We start from the raw sequence: 5,766 nt of genomic DNA on the forward strand, positions 1-5,766 counted from the left end.
ATGTGTGTGTGTGTTTGTGTGTGTCTATGTGTGTGTCTGTGTGTGTCTCTGTGTGTGTGTCTGTGTGTCTCTGTGTGTGTATCTGTGTGTGTGTGTCTGTGTGCATGTGTGTGTGTGTTTGTGTGTGTCTGTGTGTGTGTCTGTGTGTGTCTCTCTGTGTGTGTCTGTGTGTCTCTGTGTGTCTCTGTGTGTGTGTCTGTGTGTCTCTGTGTGTGTGTCTGTGTGTGTGTGTCTGTGTGCATGTGTGTGTGTTTGTGTGTGTCTGTATGTGTGTCTCTATGTGTGTCTGTGTGTCTCTGTGTGTGTGTGTCTGTGTGCATGTGTGTGTGTGTGTTTGTGTGTGTCTGTGTGTGTCTGTGTGTGTCTCTGTGTGCATGTGTCTGTGTGTGTCTCTGTGTGTGTGTCTGTGTGTGTCTGTGTGTATGTCTGTGTGTCTTTGTGTGTGTCTCTGTGTGTGTGTCTGTGTGTCTCTGTGTGTATGTCTGTGTGTCTTTGTGTGTGTCTCTGTGTGTGTGTCTGTGTGTGTCTCTGTGTGTGTGTCTGTGTGTAGGGGAGCATTGGGCTGGAGAGATGGCTCAGTGGGTAAGAACCACAAGGCCCTGTGTTTAGATTCCAGGGCCATGTGAAGCTGTGGGAGGCTGGAGGCCAGAGGATCACTGGCTTGCTAGCTGCCAGCCTGGCCCCAGGTTCAGTGAAAGACTCCCTCATGGAGTAGGGCAAAGGACAGAGAGAGCAGGACACCCAAAGTTTCCCTTTGTACACATGTACACACTCAGGTGTGTGTACTTGCACATACACCACACACACACTCACACTCACACACACATGCACACACACTCACACACATTCACACAACACACTCACACAATACACTCACACACTCACACACACACTCTTACCCACCAACTCCACACTCATACACACACTCACACACACTCACACTCTTACCCCACACACACTCATATACACACACCCACACACACTCATATACACACTCACACACACACACCACGTACACCACACACACACTCACACACACACTCACACAATACACTCACACACTCACACACACACTCTTACCCACCACCCCACACTCATACACACATTCACACACACACTCATACACTCACACACACACTCACACTCCCCCCACTCATATACACACACTCACACACACACTCATATACACACACCTGTACATATTCATATACACACACTCACACACACACTCATACACACACTCACACTCTTACCCCACACACACTCATACACACACACACTCATATACACACACACTCATATACACACACTCACACACACACTCATACACACACTCACACTCTTACCCCACACACCCTCATATACACACACCCACACACACTCATATACACACTCACACACTCATATACACACTCACACACACTCATATATACACACACACACACTCATACACACACTCACACTCTTACCCCACACACCCTCATATACACACACCCACACACACACACACTTACACTCACTCACACACACACACACACCACGTACATATACACACAGCCTTTACCTGAATCCTTCCTCAATGTCAGACCCAGGATTCCAGTGTGAGTGAGAAGCAAGTGAGAAGCACTCCTTATCTTTCATGGAGCTCAGTCTAGTACTGGAGATCACCTGCTGACAAAGGAATAAAGAAAGGTCCATTGAATTCTGCTCAAGTTCAGCCCAGGAAGGCCGTAAAGACGCTGCCAATCACTGTGAATATCTAACATTCCCTCTGGGATGAGCACAGAGCTGGTGTGAGGCTGAGATGCAGAGGATGCAGAGAGACTACATTAGGAAGAGTGGGAAGTCTGACCAGTGGGAACAGAGAGTGTGAAGGCCCTGAGGTGGGAGTCTGACCAGTGGGAACAGGAAGTGTGAAGGCCCTGAGGTGGGAGTCTGACCAGTGGGAACAGAGAGTGGGAAGGCCCTGAGGTGGGAGTCTGACTAGTGGGAACAGAGAGTGGGAAGGCCCTGAGGTGGAAGGAAGCTGGGATTATGGAAGGAGCAGAAAGAAGCAGGTGAGTGTGGCTGAAGCCTGGTGAGTTGGGGGTTTGAAGGATGAAGGGGTTGGGGGTAGGGTGGGGGTGGTGTAGACAAAGAGCAGTGGGGGAAGAATTAAGGGGAGGTGTCAATGTCAATAAGTAGGAGGGATTTGCACTCCAAGTCTGAATTTCTTTTTTTTTTTAAAGATTTATTTATTATTATAAATCTAAGTAGCTGTCTTTCGACGCACCAGAAGAGGGCGTCAGACCTCATTATGGGTGGTTATGAGCCACCATGTGGTTGCTGGGATTTGAACTCAGGACCTTTGGAAGAGCAGTTGGTGCTCTTACCCACCAAGCCATCTCTCCAGTCCGACACTGAATTTCAACTTGACTGGGTCAAAGGATGGCCTGCCAGTTAGTAGGAGCTGGGTACACTACTGGGCGCACCTGTTAAAGTTTTCTGGAAGAGATCAATATTTGAATAGGTATCATGAGTAAAAAGATAGAATCCCGGTGTTAGCATTTCCTCTAGGCTCCGCCCAACAGTTACCTAGCAACAGCCGCCGGCCAGGTAAAAGTGGGACTGCCCTCTCTCTCTCCCCCTTCCCCCCTCTCCCTCCCCATTTTCCTTCCCTCTCCTCCTCTCTCCTTCTCTGTCCCTGTTCTCTACCTCTACTCCTTTCTCTAGGTCCCAAATAAACTCATTTCTGATTTATGAGCTGATTTCTCAGAGGGAACACTTGCCAGGCATGGTTCTGCCTGGCTCCATTCTGCCCGGGTGCTCTCTCCCTTTTGTGGCCTCACTGCCACTCAGGGTTGGAGAGATGTCTCAGGACTTAAGAGCACTTGCTGCACTTGTAGAGGACCTAGGTTTGATTCCCAGCACCCACATGGCGGCTCACAATTATCTGTAACTCTAGTTCCAGGGATCCGAAATCCTTTTCTGGCTTCTGAGGGTACCAGGAATGCACATAACGCACACACATACATATGCAGGCAAAACACCCACGCACATAAAACTAATAAAACAAAAAGTGACCCTTGTTGATGCAAGCAGTGTCTGGTCCACAGGTAGCCCTACTAGAAAGCAGACATAAGGGAGGATTAACCCACCCCCCCCAACCTGGCCATCCATCTTTACCTGCGCTTGGCAATGGAATTCCTGGTTTTGAGAATTTAAGTCTCAGTTGAGATCCATGACACTAACTCTTGGATCCCAAGCCCTTGGTTTGGACTGAAACTATGGTTTTGGTTTTTCTGGGTCCCCAGCCTTTGGATACCACCACTTCTCCGCCTCTACAGTTACATAAGTAAACAAAGTTCTTGTCACCCTCTCCTCTGTTCCTCTTCTTTCTTTCCTTCTCTTTTTGTTTTCTTGAGGCAAGGCCTCTGGTTGGCTTTTTGTCAACTCGATACAAGCTAGAGTCATCTGGGAAGAGGAACCTCACTTGAGAAAATGCCTCTCATCCTCCATCAGATTGGCATTAGGCAAGTCTGTGGTTTTGGTTTTGGTTTTTGTTTTTTTTATGACTAATGTGGGAGAGCTCAGCCCATTGTGGGTGGTGCCACCCCTGAGTGGGTGGTCCTGAGCTGTATAAGAAAGCAGGATGAGCCGGGCAGGGGTGGCACACACCTTTAATCTCTGCACTTGGGAGGCAGAGGCAGGCATATTTCTGAGTTTGAGGACAGCCTGGTCTACGGAGTGAGTTCCAGGATAGCCAGGGCCACACCCTGTCTCGAAAAACAGCAACAACAACAACAACAACAACAAAAGGCAAGCAGGCTGAGCAAGTCATGGGGACTGAGCCAGTGAACACAGCTACTCTATGCCTTTTATCTCAGTTCCTGCCACGAGGTGCCCGCCTTGGCTTCCTTCAGTGGACTATCGCCAGGGATATGTAAGCCACAGAAATCCTTTTGTCCCCAAATTGCTTTTGGCTATGGCCTTTATCAGAGCAATGGAAACCCAAGACACTCCCATTATGTAGCCCAGGTTGGCTCCTAACTATCAAATCCTTCCTCTTTCCCTCCCCATATCAGGTTCTGGGTTTGTGGGCATGTGCCACCATATCTGGCCAATGAGTTTCTTTCTGTGTTCCATTCCTCTGCAGAACCCTGGCTGATGCCATCTCAGAGTCTCTGCATCTGAAAATATGATGTGCCCACACACATGCATCAGGCACACCATCTATTCAATAGAGCTTTCCATTTTCCTTCTCTCTCTCTCTTTCTCTCTACCTTTCTCTGAGACAGGGTTTCTCTGTGTAGCCCTGGCTGTCCTGGAACTACCTCTGTAGCCCAGGCTGGCCTCGAACTCAGAGATCCGCCTGTCTCTGCCTCCTGAGTGCTGGGATTAAGGGCATACTCCACCACTGCCTGACTGCACCCTCCACTTTTGAGCACACACTTTGTGCCACTTCCTTTTCTCACCCCATTTGTTGTTCTCTGAGAGACTGGCTTGTCCTGGCTGAGCCCCAAGCATTCCTGGGAACTTGCTGTCCCAGGAGATGTTTGTTTCCTTCAGCTGTCCTTCGCTCTAGGGATTTCCCTCTGGGGATACAAGGGGTATGAGGGTCAGATAATCTTCCAAGAGAGGCTGTGTCAGCATCGCTCAGGCAACCACAAGATGAGCCAGTCTTTGAATAGAGAACCCAAGCTGGCATTTCTATCCTGGTTGTTAAAGACAAGGCGGGGACTTGGCCTGTGTCTGCACCTTGCCGGCACCTCTTACACTGGACACACTCCCATGCCTAAACCTTTAGAAGTGTTTTGTTCCTGAATGGAAGGTTTGGTCATAAGCCCCAATGAAGATTATCTGGGACAGTAGCTGTGAGCAGGTGTCTCATCTAGTTATCAATTCCCAGGAGGGGCAGAGGTGGGATGCTTCAACTTAAGTTTTATATTTTTACAATTCATATTTGATATCAGCAATTATTTCTAAGGATCAAAACAACGGAAGACTGAATAACCAGCTCCTGCCTCCCAGGTTAAGCATCGTGTGCTCTGCACCTGAGCTGCACACGTCAGTTACTGCCCACTGGCCTGCTTTCCACTGGAAGCTGTAAGAATACGCTCTCTCTCAATGCATTTCACACCGGACAGTTGTGGTACACTGATGAGCCGCAGGACCTTCAGAAACTGTCTCTGAATTTCTGCATTCACAGCTCCAGAGCCAGCTTGGCTGAGGAACACAACTGTCAACAATGTAAACGTCACTGTCCCCAGAGCTGGAAATGGCAGGTTACATAATGCATCCTGCTCACACACTCTCCCAGACCGGAGCTCTGGTGGCTGACCCTTGTGCCTCAGAGTGCTGGAGGCTGGATGTCTGAGATCAAGGGTGGGCAGGCCTGGATTCTGCTGAGGGGTTTTTCTTCCCGGCTGCCTTCTCGCGGTGTCCTTACATGACCTTCCTTCTGGTGTGTGCCCCCACTGGAGTCTCTTCCTCTGCTTTATGACCTCATTTAACTTCAACGACTTCCTCAAACTCATCACTTACCAAGGGGGACACAATCAAAGAAACGCAATGTTGGCATTGTGCAGACCTCCTGGCTTGAGCCCAGACAGATAGACCATCTGCTCCCCGTAGCCTGAGGCTGCTGCTGCTGTAATGTGGCATGCTAGTCAACCTTTTGAGAAGTTTCAAGACAGGCTCTCAAGTAACTCAGGTGTCTTCTAACTTGCTCCATAGCAGCGCCTACCATGAGCTCTTTTTTTACTGTGAGCTCTTTAAAAAAAAAAA

This window comes from Mastomys coucha, unplaced genomic scaffold (assembly GCF_008632895.1).
Source record: "Mastomys coucha isolate ucsf_1 unplaced genomic scaffold, UCSF_Mcou_1 pScaffold18, whole genome shotgun sequence".
Lineage (NCBI taxonomy): Eukaryota > Metazoa > Chordata > Mammalia > Rodentia > Muridae > Mastomys > Mastomys coucha.